This window comes from Delphinapterus leucas, chromosome 7 (assembly GCF_059928025.1).
Source record: "Delphinapterus leucas isolate spDelLeu-1000000601 "Yukka" chromosome 7, BTC_Dleu_Yukka2, whole genome shotgun sequence".
Lineage (NCBI taxonomy): Eukaryota > Metazoa > Chordata > Mammalia > Artiodactyla > Monodontidae > Delphinapterus > Delphinapterus leucas.
The window spans coordinates 26,056,765-26,076,810 of record NC_143135.1 but is presented as its reverse complement, the minus strand read 5'-3'; the positions used below and the strand labels follow the sequence as shown (position 1 = coordinate 26,076,810).

The window sequence follows — 20,046 nt, the reverse complement described above, 5'->3', positions numbered from 1 at the left end:
CATCTATAATCCCATTAAATCGTTTTGTGATAGGATATGGAGCATGCTTTCTAAGTGGTATACAGTCAGAGATTAACGGGCGGTGCTGGGCCATGGCTGGGAGTAGCGCAGCACGTGGGCCGTAAGGTGCACCGCACTTGTGCTGATGCAGTGGCTTGGGAAGTAAGGAAGTAAGAGAGTGAAAGTGGGCCTCAGAGTTCTGCCTACTTTCTGACAGAGCATGAGCAAGAGAAAACAGAACAGCACCATGACAGCATCTTTTGGGGCAGCACCTCCCATGGCCGAATGGCTCTGGCTGGGAGAGGTCATCACTGGGACTTTAACCATGCTGCACCCAAGCACCTGACTAGGGGACACTGAGTCCCTGTTTTCCTCAAGTTTCTTCCAGCAACAAGTGATAAAAAGTCCGCTCAAATGCTTAAACAGAAAAGGAGAATGTATTGGCTCGTGTAACTGGGAGGTTTAAGAGTGGCCTCAGGACACTAAGGACTGGAGCAACAGTCTCAGAAATTAGTTCTGTCATGCTTCCTCTCTGACTCTGCTTCTCTTTGCTCCTGTAGACACTTCCTCCTGCAGCAGGTAGAAGGCATGACTGAGACAACTCAAGGCTACATCATCCCAGCTTAACACTCACCCAAAAGGAAGAGAGCTCCAGCCTGCCAACATCTCATTGGTCTACCTTCGGCCGTGTGCCCATCTCTGGTCCATCAGTGAGGCCAGGCAAAGGAGTATTATGTCTTCACAGGCCTGGTGTGATGCTGAATTGGTGGCCTCACCAGAACCACACGGAAGAAAGGGGCATTGCCCACCAAGTAAAGGGATGCTGTCACTTAAAGGAGGGAAGGGATTCTGGACAAATAGAAGCTGAAGTCCCTTGATTTGCAGAACTCTACAGGGGATTCTCAGACCCAGAGCAACTGCTAATATCAAGGCTGCAATTATTAAGATGCAAGGGACTCAGTGTCTTGACAAGGCAGGGAGGGGAGGGATAGATAACAATCACTGGATGGCTACTGTGTGAGGGACTGTACTTGCTGGTACACTCGCTGCCTCATCTAATTTTTGTTATTACGTCATCCTCATTTTACAGATGAAGAAACAGGATCAGAAGGTTAAGTAATTGTCCAAAGTAATACAACTAATAAGCATCAGAGCTGGTAAACGGAGGCACGGGTCTTCATCCTCTGAGTGAGGAAAGTGCTGATTTCTGACCCCCTCTCTTACCAGGTCTCAGTGTCAAAGCCCTACAAATATATTTTATGTCCCTTCAGCCAGATTTTCTTTGGGCTATTTCCAAAGCTCAAGATGTAGCAAGATCTTGGGAGGGTGGGATGTGCTATATCAATGTCCCTGAACAGACATAGAAAGAAGTAAAAAAATAAAAAAAAAAAATGGGGCAAGACGGTGTTGTTTTCACTGCACAGGTGGTCACTGGATCCCCAACCAAATTAACCAGCACTCAGCCTGGCTGTGGAGCTTCCCTGTTCTTATACCTTGTGGAACAAATAGCATGGGTGTTGCAGAGTCAGCAGGGGGATGGAGTCAGTCCCAACTTGTCCCTAATTCCTGCTTCTGACACTTGTGGGCTATATGAACTCTCACAAATAACAACATCCATCAGCCTTTGTTTCTCATCTGGAAAATGTGAAGGATCACACCTGTTTTAAAGATGCACCAAAAAGATATTATTATCCCCATTCTTCTTATTCTTCTTTTCACCACAGTGGAAAAGGGACATATTCTTCACACAAGGGCAGAACGCTCATTAGCTGATAAGAAACCACTGATATGCTACAGAGAATTTCAACTAAGAAGGGTAGAGACTGTTGCCAAGTCAGTGGGTGCTTGAGGTAAAAGGCCCTGGTGAGTGGAGTTGGAACAGCTATTTGGGCCCAAGCACAAAACAGATGAGCAGAGGATGCTATTCAAGAAAAGAGAGAGCTTTGAGGTAAACAGATGTTATAAGAAAGAAAGAAGCAGCATGAGAACAGTAACACGGCCCCTGAATGACAGAAAAGAGAAGAGCCTACCTCTGTTTCTTTCTTCCTCAGATTCAGTGATCCCAGTCTCTATTTCATCTGGGCCAGCCTGAGGAAGTGTCTACGCCTTATATCAAAACAATCCAAACAGAACATTGGGGGCTTCCCTGGTGGTGCAGTGGTTGAGAGTCCGCCTGCCGATGCAGGGGACACGGGTTCGTGCCCCGGTCCGGGAAGATCCCACATGCCGCGGAGCGGCTGGGCCCGTGAGCCATGGCCGCTGGGCCTGCGCGTCCGGAGCCTGTGCTCCGCAACGGGAGAGGCCACAACAGTGAGAGGCCCACGTACCGCAAAAAAACAAACAAAAAAACACACACACACAAAAAAAAACAGAACATTGAGAGGAGAAAAAGGACCACTGTGAGCATTCCATTTCTGACACCCAATAAGCGTTAGAAGAGTTCTTTTCCTGGACTTGATTGAGGGAGATTAAACTCTTTCAAATTAGCTCCATGTTCCTATAGCCAGATCTATATTTGGATCATCTTCCCTCCTATATTCCAGAAACCATGGCCAAACCAACTCTGCAAGATATACTGCACAATTAGTGTGCACCTCTTAGCCTTGGCTAATTACCTCTTTTATCAATTAAAAATATTTTCCCATTAAGCCAAGAAGTTGAGAGGGAGAGAGGGTCTCCTCTCTATTTTGAAAGCCTCTGGAATATCCAGCAAGATAATGTCACTGATTCGGTTAATTTCAGGTGCACATCAGGCCATTCAACCCAGGTGAATTTAATGACTCAGGACAGGTCGGGCGATGAATGTCCCTGTAAATCATTTATAATTGCAAGCATAAAAATTAAAAATCAGTCTGAAGAGCAAGATAACGTAATGCTAATGACAGAGGGCAGTAATCTGAAGATAGAGGTTCCCTGCTTTAATCAGACCCATTCGGATGACAGAGCGCTAAGCCTCTAGGGGATTGTTCTGGAAACAAAAGGCTGAGAACCTACTTCAGTCTTTAATGACTCACCATGATAAAAGAAATTAACTGAATTTTCATATTATAATTATAAAATTTAATAGGGAATTTTTTCCCCTTCATACTTTTAAGTTTTCTCCTAGTCAAGATAAACCAACATACAGCCTGTTCTCCTCACAAGGATGGCTGTAAAAGGCCACATCATGTTGAAAGTCCAGTTTATAAATTATGTCCAGGATGAGGAATCACCAGTGCTATAACAGAGACGGTTTCTAGAGGCTTTAGGAAGTTAGAAAAGTCTTTACCTTATTTTCAGTGTTTATACAATACTGTAGCCCTCCAAGTCAGTCAGAATCTAAAATGGGGTGAGCAATAAAACATCAAATTCCTCCCTTGGGATGTTTTCAAACTACAAACCAAACACTCTCCTTTGCTTGCCTTTTCTACCCAGTGGGTACCTAATCATATTTCCAAGTCTAATTCAGGTGGAACTTCATCCAGGACTTATCACACTGTATTGTAATGTACAACAGTAGGATCATTGCATTCTCTCCTCCAAAACTGTAAGCTCTTAGATGGGAGACCATTTGGGAACCATGACTGATTGACCCTCCAAACACCTGGCACTTTTTAGGCATCGATAAATATTTGTCAGCTGACTGAGTTTTACCTTATCTCTAGGCTAACTTAGGATAAAAATGAGAGAAAAGTCAAGAAAGCACCAAATCTTTTGCAATGAAGAATAAAAAATACAAAGAGAGATAAGGGGGGGGAAGGTGTTTGTTTTTTAATAGATAAGTTTCATTAAATACACACATTCTTGCTCTTGATAATAAGAAAAAACCATGAGGTATTTTCTCTGGAGTTTCTAAATCGTTCCAAGAGCCCTTGATAAAATTACAGTCTTTTCCTGAGCAGCTGGGGTGCTATCGCTCCACATAATTTCCTCTCTGAATGAACTGTAGATAGTCATATTGTGAAGTGAATGAGTAAGGATTTTTTTTTAGTTGCAAGCAAAAGAAAACAACTTCAATCAGTTTAAGGGAAAAAACAGTATGTCGGGGTGTATTTTGTTATTAGGACCTAGAAGTATTTCACCAAAGCCAAGGGCAGGAATGTGGCTGGGCATCGGGAAGAATGGAACTGGGAGCTGGGAAGTTACCTCATCCATAGGGGTTCCAACTGTCTCTCCCATCAATCATATTCCCTGGGTCTCTCTCACCCTCTACACCAACTTAATGTGTGTCACAATCACCGGGAGGACCTGTTAAAATGCACATTGCTGGGCTCCTCTCCAGAGATGTCACATCAGTCGGTCTGAAGAGGGGCCTGAGAATTTGCATTTTTCATCAGTTCCCAAGTGATGCTGCTACTGCTGGTCTGGGCACCAACTTTGAGAAATATTGCTCTACATCAGTTAGTGCACAGAGCAGGAAGATGGCCACCAAAGCTGACACATTTGCCGGTCACAGCTCTAGCCACCAGGAGAGACTCACCCTTAGTCCTACTGCCCACTTCCTGGGAGACAGGACTGCCTAGCCCAGTTGGAGAACTGTATCTACCCTGAGCCATCAGCTACGGCCAGACACATGGCTGACTATGGGCATATCACGGTTCCCAGGGAAGGGGAGCTGGCAGAAAACCCAGTGTGGCTGCTATGAGGCATGAGGAAGTCTTTCATTTTTACTGGACTAGTTGAAGCCTCCATCACAGCAAAAGTTCAGGATTCAGGAAACCCACCCTCATATGGAACACAATTTAGTTATTTCCATCTCTGCAAACAACAGCCTCTATCAAATGTATAGGGGCAAGGAGGAATTGGACTTCCATCAGGCTGTGTGAGACACTCCAGCAGAGGGTGGGAGAGGGTCTAGAGCAGTGGTTCTCCACTGGGGAACACTTTTCCACCCAGGGACTCTTGGCAATTTCTGGAGACAGTTTTGGTTTTCACAACTTGGATGGGGGCAATGAGATGCTTCCAGCAGCTAATGGGTAGAGGCCAGAGATGCTGCTAAACATCCTACAAGGCACAGGACAGCCCTCACAACAAAGAATTATCTGGTCTGAAATGTCAATGTGCTGAGGTTGAGAAATCCTGGTCTAGAGCCTACAAGATCCTAAAAAAATTTTAGTCTTCTCATCCACAACAGGGGCAACAGTGCTCTACATAGTTGAATCTCAGTCCCACCTGCTGAGCTGGGGTCCTACACTGCTGCTTGCTGGCTGAGTGAGCTCGGGTAAGCCACAACACCTCTAAGCCTCTGTGTCCTCATACCTGTGATGGGATAATAGGGATGATGGAAGGAATTCAATGAATTAATAGCTGTTAATAACTTGGCCCAGTGTCTGGCACATAGTGAGTACTCAACATAGGGTCATTATGCACCAATATTATTATTATTTATTTTGAATGAAAATGTGGAGGAATTACTCTATGCCTCTGTGATTTGGGATAGATAGCTCAACTAATTCAGGAAATTTTACAGTGGTAGAAAAAAATCTAGAAGGTAGTGATGTCAGCAAGATGGTGACACAGGTCATTTCCAGCTTCAGTCCTCCTCACAAGAAGACCAACTAGCAACTAACCATTGACAAGACATCATCGTGAAAATCCCAGAACCTGGACATGAGGCTGAAGCACCCCGCACCCCCAGACCACAGAGGTCTCATTAAAAGGTGTAGCACCACAGTGAGAGGGCTTCTGTGAGCCTACATTTTCTGCAGTAGGAAAATGAGAACCCAAGGTAAACATCCAGCTCCCCCCAGCATTGCGATATGCTTCCCAAGAAGCCCATACAGGTCTCACCTCACAGGGGTCACTGGGGGAGTCTGCAGGGCTTGACCAATGGGGATAGAGATGGAGAAGGAGGGTGGAGCCTACAACAACCAGTGCTCAGGTCTCGGCAGACGGCTTTCCAGCTTGCAGTGGTGCCTGAGCAGAGATTCCAGACAGTGGCTCTGCCCATCTGCCGAGCCAAACCAGTGGCCGAATCTGGCTAGGGAGCTCAGTTAGCAGTTCTGCCTGATTTGGGACCCCTGCCAACCAGTCATACTGACTGTGGAGTCCATTCTATAGCCCTTCCCAGCAGGGAAGCAATTCTTAGCCTGCCCAAACTGCTGAGTATAGCCTCCAGTCCTGCTCAGTCAGGAAGCCTGGCCAGAGAATCTGGGCAGCTACAGAGCAATCCTACAACCCCACTTGGCAGAGAATCAAGCCAGCAGCCCTGCCCAAATGTTAAGTATAGCCTCAGCCCTGCATAACCAGGGGGCCTAAGCCGTGACCCTGGACAGCCTTGGAGCCCAGCCTACAGCCCTGGTCCACAGCAGAGCCTTGCCTACAGTCTTGCCCAATTGCTGAACATAGACTGCAGCCTCATTCAAGCAGGAAGCCCTGCCAGTGACCCCCACCCAACTGAAGAGCAGTTTCTTGCCCCACCGAACCACAGGATACAGCTGGTGACTCCACCTGACTAGAGAACATGGTCAGCAACCTTGCCCAACAGTGCAACACAGCCAGTGGCCTAGCTGATTGTGAAGTCCAGCCTGCAGCTCCATCCAACTTTGGGGCACAGCCTGCAGCCTCACTGGATCACAGAACATAGCCTGAGGAGGCATTCAATCACGAAGCCCTGCCTGTGGTCCCACCTGAACACAAAATCCAGCCAGCAGCACCATCCAGTTAGGGAGTACATCCTGAGACCCCATCTGAGCAGGAGAGATTTCAGAGCTCAGCCCATAACCCTGTCAAATCTCAGAGTCCAACCAGTGGTACCACCCTGGCAGGGAACACAGCCTGCAAGCTTGACCAACCAGAGGTGATTACAGAGCCTAACTAGTGGTCCTACCTGACTGTGGAGCACAGCTAACAGCCTCACCCAATCAGGGAGTCCACCTAATGTGGACATGAATGTGCAGCCCAGCCAGCAGGATCACCTAACTGTGGAGCCCAGCCAGTGACACCTCCCTGACTTCAGAGCACAGGCAGTGGCCTCACCCAAGTAGAGACCCAGGTAGCAAATCCTGCTTGCTCATATATGCTACCAGCTGACCTGTCTAGTACACCAAGCTGAGCTGACTGGTAAAGGTCTTTCCCTGACAAAGAGAACTTTTAAAGACTGGAAGAGGAGATCTCTTACTAAATGTGCAGATACCAACACAAAAAATCAAAGATCACAAAGAATCAGGTAAATATAACACCACTAAAGGAAACTGACAAAGCTCCAATAACTGACTCTAAAAAAACTGAGATCTATGAACAGGCTGACAAAGAATTCAGAACAATCTCTTGAAGAAGTTCAGTGAACTACAAGAACATACAGACAAATAAACAAAATTAGGAAAGCAATTCATGAACAAAGTGAGAAGTTCAGCAAAGAAATAGACATCATAAAGAAAGAAAAAAACCCCAAACAAACAAAAAATCTAGAGCTGAAGAAAACAGGAACTAAACTGAACAATTTGATAGAGAGCTTAAGCATCAAACTTGACCAAGCAGAAGAAAGAATAAGTAAACTAGAAGATAGGTCATTTGAAATTATCCAGTCAGAGGAGCAAAAAGAAGAAAAGAATGATAAAGAATGAAGAAAACCTATGGGACTTAGGGGACAATCATCAAGAGAAACAATATGGGAATCCCAGAAGAAGAGAAAGAGAAAAAGAGACAGGTCTATTTAAAGCAATAATGGCTAAAAAATTCCTAAACTTGGCGAGATAAAGGGACACCCAGATTCATGAGGCCTAAAGCACACCAAATAGTTGAACTCAAAAAGGGTTACACTGAGACACATTATAATTAAATTGTCAAAAGTCAAAGAGAGAGAGAATTTTGAAAACAGCAAATAAAAAGCAATTAGTCACATATAAGGGAGTCCCACCACAACGTGCCCCAATAATACTATCAACAGATTTCTCAACAGAAACTGTGCAGGCCAGGAGAAAAAGGTATGACATATTCAAAATACTAAAAAAAGAATACTGTCAACCAAGAGTACTATACCTGGCTAAGATATCCTTAAGAAATGAAGGAGAGATAAAGACTTTCCCAGATGAATAAAAGCTGAGGGATTTCATCACCACTAGACCAGCCTTATAAGAAATGCTAAAAGACATTCTTCAAGCTGAAATAAAAGGATGCTAATTAACATCATAATATGTATGAATGTGTAAAACTCATTGGTAACAGTAAATATATAGTCAAAGTCAAATTCTCTAATATTGTAATGGTGGTGTGTAATTCACTTACAACTACTGTTTAAAAGTTTAAAAACAAACATATTTTTAAAACCATATTAAACAACAACCATAACTACAATAATTTGTTATTGGATTCACACATAAAAAAGATGTAAATGTAACACCAGTAACCTAAAATATGGAGGCAGACGTAAAAGTATAAAGTTTCTGTAGGCTATCAAAGTTATCAGCTTAAAATAGGATATTATAAATATAAGATAATTTACGTAAGCCTCATGGTGACCGCAACGGAAAAACCTTTAGTAGATACACAAAAGATTATGATAAAAGGGTTAAAGCATACCACCACACACACAAAAAGTCCTCAGATCACAAAGGAAGACAGCAAGAGAGAAAGCAAGGAACAAGTGATCTACAAAACAGTCAGAAAACAATGAACAAAATGGCAACAGTACATTTGTGCCTATCAATAATTACTTTGAAGGTAAATGTATTAAATTATGTAATCAAAAGATACAGAATGGCTGAATGAGCTTTAAAAAAAAGATCCAATGACATGCTTCCTACAAAAGACTCACTTTAGATTTAAGCACACAGATGGACTGAGAGTGAATGGATGGAAAAAGATATTTCAAGGAAATGGTAACCTGAAGAAAGCAGGGTAGCTATTCCATACAAACAATTTATATTTGAACAATACTATAGACCAAATGGACCTAACAAACATATAAAGAACATTCCATCCAAAAGCAGCAGAATACACCTTTTTCTTCAAGCATAAATGAACGTTTTCTAGGCTAGGTAATTTGATAGGCCACAAAACAAGTCTCAACAAATTCAAGAAGAAAGAAGCTATATTGAGTATCTTTTCTGACCACAATGGTATGAAACTAGAAATCAGTAACAGGAAGAAAGCAAGAAAATTCACAAATACATGGAAATTAAAAACATACTCCCAAACAACCAATGGATCAAAAAAGAAATCAAAATTTTAAATATCTTAAGACCAATGAAATACAAACACAATATATCAAAACTTATGGGATACAGCAAAAGCAGTTCTAAGAGGAAAGTTTGAATAAAAAGAGCGATCTCAAATAAACAACCTAACTTTACATCTCCAGGAACTAGAAGACCAAGAACAAACTAAGCCCAATGTTAGCAGAAGGAAGGAAATAATAATGATGAGAGCAGAAATAAATAAAATACAAAAGAGGGGAAAAAAGGAAAGATTAACAACATAAATTAGAACTAATAAAGGAATCCAGTAAAGTTGCAAGATACAAAAATCAGTTGTGTTTCTATGTACTAACAGTGAACTACAAGAAAAAGAAATAAGGAAAGTGAGCTTATTTACTATAGAATCAACAACAGTAAAATACTTATGGATAAATTTAACCAAGGAGGTTAAAGATCTATACACTGAAAACTATAAAACACTGATGAAAGAAATTGAAGAAGACACAAATAAATGCAAAAATATCCTATGTTCATGGACTGAAAGAGTTAATATTGTTACAACGTCCATACTACCCAAAGCCATATATAGATTCAATGCAATCCTTATCAAAATTCTAATGGCATTTTCACAGTAATAATGCAAACAATCCTAAAATGTTCATGGAACCACAAAAGACCCCGAACAGCCAAAGCAATCTGGAGAAAGAACAGATCTGGAGGCATCTTGCTTCTTAATTTCAAACTATATTACAAAGTTATAGTAATCAAAACAGTAAAATACTGGCACAAACACAGACATATAGACCAATGGAACAGAACTGAGAGGACAAAAATAAACCCATGCATATACAATCAACTAATATTTGACAAGGCAGCCAAGAATACTCAATGGAGAAAAGACATTCTCTTCAATAAACAGTGCTGGGAAAACTGGATGTTCACATGCAAGAGAATGAAACTGGACTCTTCTCTTACACTACTCACAAAAATTAATACAAAATGGATTAAATACTTACATGTAAGATCTGAAACAATAAAACTCAGAAGAAAACATAGGAAAAAACTCCTTGACATTGATTTTGGCAATGATTTCGTGGATATGACATCAAAAAGCAACAAAATCAAAATAAACACATGGGACTACATCAAACTAAAAAGCTTCTGCAACAGCAAAGAAAACCATTGACAAAATGAAAAGGCAACCTAAGGAATGGGAGAAAATATTTGCAAACCATATATCTAATAAGGAGTTAATATCAAAAATTAAACAACTCAATAGCAAAAAAAAAACCAAACAATTAAAAAATAGGCAGAGAATATGAATAGACATTTTTCCAGAGAAGACATACAGATGACCAACATGAAAAGGTGCTCAACATCACTTAATCATCAGCGAAATGAAAATCAAAACCACAATGAGATATCACCTCATACTTGGTGGAATGGCTATTATCAAAAAGGCAAGAAATAACAAGTGTTGGGACTTCCCTGGTGGTGCAGTGGTTAAGAATCCAGCTACCAATGCAGGGGACACGGGTTCAAGCCCTTGTCTGTGACGATCCCACATGCCGCGGAGCAACTAAGCCCGTGCGCCACAACTACTGAAGCTCCTGTGCCGCAACTACTGAAGCCCGCATGCCTAGAGCCTGTGCTCTAAAAAAATTGAAAAAATTGAACTCATCTAAACTGAGAGTAGACTGATGGTTGCCAGGAGAGGGCAAGGAAGAGGAATTGGTGAGGGTGGTCAAAGGGTACAAAGCTCCAGTTATAAGATGAATAAGTTCTGGGATGTAATGTACAGCATGGTGACTATAGTTTACAATACTATATATTTGAAAGTTCCTAAGAGCATAGATCTTAAAAGTTCTCAGCACAAAAATAATTGTAACTATGTGAGATGATGGAAGTGTTAACTAACCTCATTGTGGTAACCATTTAGCTATATATACATATATCAAATAATTGTGTTGTACACCTTAAAATTACACAATGTTATATGTCAATTATATCTCAACAAAGCTGGGGAAAAAAATCTAGTGGTAAAAAAAAGGAGGCTAGGGACTTCCCTGGTGGTGCAGTGGTTGAGAAACTGCCTGCCAATACAGGGGACATAGGTTCGAGCCCTGGTCCGGGAAGATCCCACATGCCATGGAGCAACTAGGCCCGTGTGCCACAACTACTGAAGCCCCCGTGCTACCACTACTGAAGCCCACATGCCTAGAGCCCGTGCTCCACAACAAGAGAAGCCACCGCAATGAGAGGCCAGTGTACCTCAACAAAGAGTAGCCCTTGCTCGCAGCAACTAGAGAAAAGCCCGTGCACAGCAACAAAGACCCAACGCAGCCAAAAATAAATAAATAAATAAATGTATTTTTTTAAAAAAAAAGGAGGCTAAGCTTTTCTGGAAAAGAATAAATGGGGGTGGGGGGGGAAGCCTCTCATCTTTTGAAAAGGGGACCCTAGACCTTGTGAGTGCCATCATTCTGCATTCTCTCTCCATCTCCTAGCAATGTGCTCTTATCTTGGCACTTTTCATACTGAATTAGGGAAAGTGAATATTAATCTGAACTGATACTAATCACCCATGACAGAAAATTCCCACTCTGATCAAACTTTCATAACACATTAGGAGTAAAAAGCCCTCTCCTGCTTCTCACAGGTCAATCTCCATGCTGCCTATAAGTGTACGGCAATAACAAGCATGTGTCCATCTGCAAAAGACTCCTTAACATAGGGCAGTGACAACGTGAAAACTGAGACTGCAATCGAAATGTTAAATGGCCGAGTGACAAGGCCAGGCTCCATGAAGTGGACAGTAGTATACACTGTTTGCTTGACAAAGCTCTGCTCACAAAGATGTCACATCCGGGGAAGCATTAGATCTTGGAACTTAGGAGTTGAAAAAAGCTTAGGTGTCTGCTAATCCAATTCTCTCACTATTGAGCTATCAGTTCAGGGCAGGGAATAGATGAATTTGTCTAACCACAAGATATAATCTTTTGTAGGAACTGGACATTAGCTACAGCAGAGGAATAATCTGAAAGTCCTTCCCTCCCAATGCAATTTATGATAGTTCTTTAAAATTTGGAGCCAGAATCTAGCTGGATTTTGAAGTGTTTTATTTCATTTTGATACAATCTGTTAGTCTCTTATTTAATGGGTTAGTTACATTTCTGAATTGTTTCTGCCTTTTTATTTCTGAGTTGTTTCTGTTGGCTAATCCATTTTTCTCAGCTTCTTTCCTCGCTTCTTCTGATTTCTTTTAGATTGACAAAGTTTTTATATATATATATATAATCCCTCTTCTTTATTCTGTTGGTTTAAAAGCTATAGATTGTATTTCTATTCTTCTAATGGTTATTCTTTAATATTTTAACCTACCCACTTAACTGTATATTTGTACAATAAAGTCTCAAATTACTCAGTATTTCTATCTTCCTCCCAAATGTGACACAGATACTAGCATGCAAAAATGACCTTAAGGCCCCAAAGCCTAAAATATTTACTATCTGGCCCTTTCAGAAAAAGTTTGCAGACCCCTGCTCTAGAATAATAGTTTTGTGGGGTAGAAAAATTTATGTTGACAGTTATTGCTCCTCAACACTTTGAATATATTATTTCAGTGTCTGCTGGCCTTAACTACTGCTAATAAGAAATTGTACTTTATGTATTACAGTTTTACTTTAATGTGTCTAGCTATGATTTTTTCTTTATATTTACTGCTTTGAATTTGGCACACACTTTGAACTTAAGAAGGTCATGTCTTTGGGATATATGTATACATATAGCTGACTAACTTTGTTGTACAGCAGAAACTGACACAACACTGTAAAGCATTTATACTCCAATAAAGATGTGAAAAAATAAAAAGTCAGGTCTTTCTTCAATTTCTTGTCAGATACTGTTTCTCTTCCGTTTTCAATGCTGTAGTCCTTGATCTATCCTCTATGTCTCTTGCCTTTTTAAAAATTTTGTTTTGTTTTATTAAAATATCCTTCTTGTTAGTACCATATTCTGCTTCCTCAGTGCTATCTTTCAATTCACTAATTCTTTATTCAACTGTGTATAATCTAGAGTTTATCTTATAAAAAAAACCGAGAATATTTTTTATTTCCAAGATTTCTAACTAGTTCTTGTTTCATTTATTGGTTTGTTTTGCCTCTCATTGCTTGTTCAACTTCCCTTGTCTGGGAGCTTTGCAATTACCTCTACGCAGGTTACGCCCAGTCAGATCTTTTAATGGCATTTCAGGGCACCTGTTTCCATGTATTAATGGGAAAATGGAGATCCAGTCATGAAAAAGTGGGCAACTTGGTTAAATTCCTACTCTGGAGGGTCTGTGTTCTCCAACTTCCATCATTCTTATAGCCCCATGCTTCTCAACCAGGGCTTACTTTTTCCCTTAGGAGACATTTGGGAATGTCTGGAGACATACTTGGCTGTCACAATTGGAAGGAGGTGGTTGCTATTACTGACATCTAGTGGGTAAAGGATGTTGCTAAACATCCTACAATGCACAGAAAAACCCCACTGCAAAGAATTATCTGGCCCAAAGTGTTAATAGTCCCGAGGGTAAGAAATTCTGCCACAGCTCCCAGGCAGTGGTCGGTACTTGCCAGCCCCTTTCACAAGGGAGCCACGTACCAGCCCCCAGCTTTAAGCAACAGGGAGTGTGGCCCACTGAGTGCTGGTAATTTTTTTTACCCTCAGAAGTGGACCTTCTACTCATCCTTGCTGACTTCCAGACCCAGAGTCAACAGGCCCCAGGATTCAGCCCCATTCATTTTGCATTTCTTGTCCATAGAATTAAGCTCATATCTGAGCCAGGTCTTTTATACCTTTCTGGTTTTCTACTTTAATATTTTATATCTCATTACTACACACTTGAAGCAGAGATACTGGCCCAAAGCATGAACTCACTGAGCTATCTTAACCCAGGCCAACTTTCTAGTGGAGCAAGTCTACATGAATCAACCATGTCTTGTTCCTTTTTTAAAATTTCTTTTTTCTATAAAAATGTCAGATATCTGGCAATATGTTCTGATACAACCTGCAGTATAATGAGATAATACTTCCTAGAGAGAACCTTCTCAGTTACTTTTCATCAGCTAAAACAGGCCTTTAAAAAGATCACCATACCTTGATGAATGCCTGCACCTTTCACAGGAGCTTCTCCTACATTTACAGGACACTGGGGGTTCTGGTTTGAGATTTCCTTTTTTTTTTTTTTTTTAATTTTTAAAAAATATTTATGGGGCTTCCCCATATGGGGCTACCGCAAAAAAAAAAAGAAAAAAGAAAAAAAATATTTATGTATTTATTTATTTGGTTGCACCGGGTCTCAGTTGCGGCAGGCAGACTCCTTAGTTGTGGTTTGCGGGCTCCTTAGTTGCAGCATGCATGTGGGATCTAGTTCCCTGTCGCATCAAACCCGGAGCCCTGTGTTGGGAGCACGGAGTCTTAAACACTGCGCCACCAGGGAAGTCCCTGGTTTGAGATTTCTGAGAGTTACATTTCTTTTTTTTTTTAATTCATTGTTTATTAAGAAATTATGAGATAAATGCAGAGTTTAAAATTAACATATGTGATATGAATTATCAAGTAGATATCTATGATTTCACATATGAACCTCTTATATGAAGATCAATAAGATCTCAGTCAACATGTATGATTATCAAACAGATCATAAGTTCTTTACAAAATGGTAAAAATGATAAAGACCCTACTGATAAACTTATAGAACTATCACTAGGGAAAAATATATATATATATATATATACACACGTGTACTTTTAGTACAAAAATTTTAGAACACAATAAAGAGGAAAGAATCAGCTGAGAGTTACATTTCAACAAACAGAAGTTCCTTCCCCTGTGACTTATATTCCTGCTTCCTTGTGGCTTGGTGACCCAGTGAGATCTACAAGATACAGCAAGAGGACAGTTACAAAACGCCCAAGGCATGAGTCTCAGCCTCAAGTGAGATTATAGGAGTGGAATATGGAAAGGATTGACCCCTTTATCATTATATAATGACCTTCTTTGTCTCTTTCCACAACATACCCTAAAGTTTTCTGACGTTGGATGGAGCACAGCTGTCGTCATTAGAACAAGAACAAGAACATCTTGTGCTTCCAAACCTACGGGGTCTGAGCAATTTAGATGTAAGACCAGGACTCAGTTACACATAGCATCCCACACAGTTCCATCTGATTCAGATGCCAAGCATCCGCTACAGTGTCTCCCCTCTATGGAATGCCCCAGCCCAGGCACAGACGGGTCTCCTAGAGATCTACAGCATCTCCTCCCACAGCCCTATTCATCCTGGGTCTGTTTCTCACCCACCCAAGACACATTCGAGTGAATGAAGAATGGACACCTGGCCCAACTAACTTTTTTTCTGAGGAAATTGGATTTGGGTCACAGAGACATGATCATTTATCTGTGGGGAGCATAGCTATGAGGTCACATGGAATTGGTAGCTGAAAACACCGTTTAGGGTTTGCCAAGATAAGGCTATATGCAAGCAGGGCCATCATGTACACAGGCACCCAACTGAGAGGCAAGTGAGCACTGAAACCCAGTTTGCCATGTTGTGTGCCCTGGAAGGGCACAGTTGTCACGTAGGCTAGCAGTTGGTCCTGTGTGTAAACAGATGAGCGTGTAGAGAAGGTGGTCAGCAAAGACAAGAACGGAGGAATAGGCCACAGTGATGAGAGACATCAGCCCCAGGGAGGAAGAAAGCTAGAGATGGAGAGAGAAGTTGCCTGGGTCCTGAAAGCTATCAAACACTTTGTTCCAGTCCCTGTAACACTCAGCTCTGCTCCCTGCCCTAGGCTTGTAGGAGATACCATAGGGTCCTTCTAATAAATTCCCTTCATTGGCTTTGTTAAGTGGCTTTCTGTTTCTTGTAATTAAAAATATCCTGTTGTGGGGCTTCCCTGGTGGTGCAGTGGTTGAGAGTCCGCCTGCCGATGCAGGGGACACAGGTTCATGCCCCGGTCCAGGAAGATCCCACGTGCCGCGGATCGGCTGGGCCCGTGAGCCATGGCCGCTGAGCCGGCGCGTCCAGAGCCTGTGCTCCGCAACGGGAGAGGCCACAACAGTGAGAGGCCCGCGTACCGCAAAAAAAAAAAAAAAAAAATCCTGTTGTGATTAAGCTTCAGGAGGGCAGGGCCCGGATCTTGTTCACTATTGTATGCTCAGAGCCTAGTACAGTGTCAGCACATAAGAGTTGCTCAGTGAAGATTTGCCAAATGAATGCTTGGATGAGAAAGTTGCGACATGCATGGTTTGAGAAAGTGGCAGCCTTTGAGACTCCTCATCAAGCCCACCTGGAACAATAGAAAGATGAGGGTTTCTTCAGTGAAGTTAAATCAGTAATGTTTTTCACCAGAAGTCACTGCCAAAATTTCAATAGTCCAAAGAAAACAGTGTGAATCCTGATATTCAAAGGGCTATGATGCTCCCTGGGCAAAAAGAAAATTTATCCCTGTGGTGAAATAAAACCCAGGATTTAAAAAAATGACCCTGAAAATGTTTTCCTAAATAAATAAATATTAAAATTTTAAAATTCTTTCTGTAATCATAGATATTAAAACTTGGATGGTGTGCAAAAGATCAGTCCATCCAGCACTGTTTGAAGCAATAGCTCAGAGAGGTTCAATAACTAGCATGAGGTCACACAGCAAGGGCAGGGGAAGGGAGACTGGACTCCATGTCTTTGGCCTCTTAAGGCAGTGTTTCTACTATAACCAGCTGTCCTTGGCAAAGGAGGTTCTCATCCTTTCTCATTTCTCTGCTACTACAATTAAAAAGACACCTTTTACAATACCCATTGAAACGGTTCCCGTTTAGTACTCTCGGTCTTTTAACCCTGGTCAAATGGTTAGACTAATAACTGCATTTATGCATTTATAAATTGAGCACACATTTAAGAAACAACAACCCGTCAAATACGTCAGCTTCATTGCAGCTCCATTAAAACAAAAAGTTTTAAATGACCAGGTTACTGGGAAAAAAAAAAAAAAAGTGCAATTTTCAACGGTATTATTGCCTGCGAAACATCACAAGTGCAAAATGTAATTACCTTAATGCTATTTTTGATATCATATCAGTAAATTACGCCGAGTCCCCCACTGTGACACTTCTATCAGGGTAAGCATTATCCTGTTGTGAGTGTCAATCCCCAGGGAAAACGAAGTCGCTCAAACGGTTTCGATGCTCCAGCAATTAGCCACCTCGAGGCTGCCAGGAAGGGCTGATCTCCGAGACACTTATGGAATGTTTAACCTATAAACATCTAGGACACTTACCTCCTGTTTGATTTTTCCCCAATTAAGCCCCAGAGAATCCTCTTTATGCAAGCAAAGCATCACTTTATGTAATAAGAACTTTTCTCCCTCTATTTTCCTTCTTAATCATCAGCAAATCCCCTTCTGCTATTAAAATACACACGACGAAAACTGGAAAAGAGAGGTAATAAGTGCATACTGTACTGAATACTAGTACCCTAATGTCATGAGAAGAAAAACACACACAGTGTGATGTGTTGGAGGATTAGCAATCTTCATGTCGAGGAAACAAAAATAATAACTTCCAGCAACCTTTGGAAGCCAGTGATTTGTTTTCTGAAGTTCAGAAGCTTTATTAGGAGATTAGAAAGGATGCAAAATACAGACACACACATACACACTTAAGCTTTGCGAAACAGCTCCATTTACTTTGGGTGTGAACACACAGTGTGCTAAAGTCAGGTCCAGCTTATAGGTTAAAAACTGTTTGGGCAAAAATGCCTTTCTGTGCATTTAAGGTATCAATGTCATGCACAATTTCAAACAATTTCTCTACCAAAATGAGGACTCTGCTCTCAGCACTCTTGGTGAGCTCTGTTAAAAATTAACTTTGATATAAATGCAGTGGTAAGTTGTTATATAATCCAGCTTTGTGGCTGAATTTTGTAAAAATTAAAGTTCTGAGGCTGGAGATTCTTCATAAAGAACTGTTTTCTCCATAGTATAAAACCAGTCTTTTGGAAAAGGAGCAGGCTTTTCCAGCTTAGCTGAAAAGATGAAAAAGTTAAGGTTGGCTACTAGATCTTCAGCATCTCTGCATTTTCAGTGTCTATTTTAGGTAGAAAATCATCCCTTAGGCTGCCATTCCATCTGGAAAATGTAATTAATAAATCATCAGTTCTCAGCTCTGCACACTGCCTTATAAAGTACACCAAAAAAAAAAAAAGAGAGAGAAAGACTAAGATCTATTTATTATGTATCGGCCCCTAGTGCTGCCTTGCACTTTCTATCCCTGGATCTCTAGGAAAACAAGGTGCTAGGATTTATCTGGAGAAACTCGGCTCTCTCCTTTGAGCACAAAGAATTGTCCCTGCTCTTGCCAACCACTGGATCCCCAAGCCCAGGCTTATCACTCATCTCAACCTCATAGCCTGAATGAGGGAGGGAGAGGCTGAAGAACAGTACTCCTCAAGGGGGCTCCAGGGCCTGATCAAAGCCCTCCTGTGACCAAAGGCACATTCCTTCCCCAAGGGGAACAGAGCATCCTCAAATCAGAATCAGACTTGAATAGGTTCAGACCCAGGCTCTATGTTGCCCTGTGAACTTGGGAAAAGGGACTTACCCTTTCTGAACCTCTGTCCCACTTCAGAGTAAGCACTTAGCTATTAGCTATGACGATGATGAAAACAAACTTATTAGTTAGCATAGCAGCAAGAGCCTCTCACCCCCAGGAAACACCTCCTTGTGGGTTCTGATTCTTCAGGAAAGATCATCCCAGGACGCTTGGTAGAAGTTGCTCAGCAATACAAGCCAGTATTTTTATTTGCATTTCTTACAGAGGAAACTGATGCTCAGAGATGTAAATGGCCAGACCAAGGTTAAGATGGTAGCTCAGCTCCTTGGTTTAAAGTCCTGGCCGAGACCCCAGGGTCCCAACCTCATGAAGGCTTCGTTCTTCCCAGCTAATCTCAATGTCTCTCTTGCATCCTGAGGCCAGAAGAACCATTTTAATGCTACATTAAACCGCAAAGTCTCACCTTTTCTTCCCAGCCCTTTTAGCTTCAAATTTACAATATTTACTCACTCTGCATGCAGCCCTGATTAATTTCTGAATTCGACCATGGCGGTTGTGCGTATATATATATTTTTACATACAATTCCAGTCCTCCACAGCTAACTGGAGTGTCATCTTACTTGGCTTCTGGGTTTCTGTACCTCCCTGATTCAGAGTGCCAGGTATTCGGGATTAAATCCAGCCTGAAATGTTATTTGCTCTGTTTAGCGCTTTTATGATGATTCTCTTATTATCTGCATGTGCTTCGGTGCTAATTGTACATTACAATGGTTGTGAGCAGGCAGCCTGTGAGCAAAACAGGAGAGGGGGTTTTGGAGCGAGCTGCTGTTCCACGGAATCCAGACAAGGGAAGGGCCAAAGGGAGAGATGCCAAAGGAACAGAGAAAAGGGAGCAACCTAGTTTGCAGCTCTCAGAAACCACGGCCTTGTGCTGCCCTAAGGGCCAAATTAACTGTTTCAGGGCATTTAGCAAGGGTTCCACCAAGAAAATGCAAAAAAGAGAAAAATGAATGTTATTTCTAAAATCCCACGTGGTTGTTCAAAATAAACCTGAATCTTCAGACTCCAGAATTCATGTATGATTATATTCAAAAAATGTCTGTAAAGGGAAATATGCCATTTAAGTTGTTAAAAAAGCCCAAAGACTTCGATGACAGTTGACACACTAATTTAAGCTTTAAAACGGTCAAATAGTAAATTCCCAGCCCTGGGTTTGAACAGAAATTTTAAAAATCATCCTTCTGATATTTATTAGATCTCACAGGAGCAATTTTGCTCCACCCTTTACGAAAACATTTCCAGTAGTTTAGAAATCACAATGAGCCCCGAAATCACAATCTCT

General features: G+C 41.5%; 1 protein-coding gene across 6 annotated transcripts in view; it reads right to left on the bottom strand.

Moving 5' to 3' along the window:
* Positions 1-20,046, bottom strand: part of LOC111179808 (uncharacterized) — a 186,924-nt gene that overhangs the window by 25,851 nt on the left and 141,027 nt on the right. For 5 of the 6 annotated variants that reach the window (XM_089915002.1, XM_089915005.1, XM_089915004.1 and 2 more), the window contains one exon: positions 14,327-20,046. This exon is cut by the window's right edge. The exons of the other annotated variant lie outside the window; for it this stretch is intronic. The gene's annotated coding sequence lies outside the window, so the exon portion shown is untranslated. Of the gene's footprint in view, positions 1-14,326 lie in introns of those variants that run through there. 6 annotated transcript variants of the gene reach the window in all.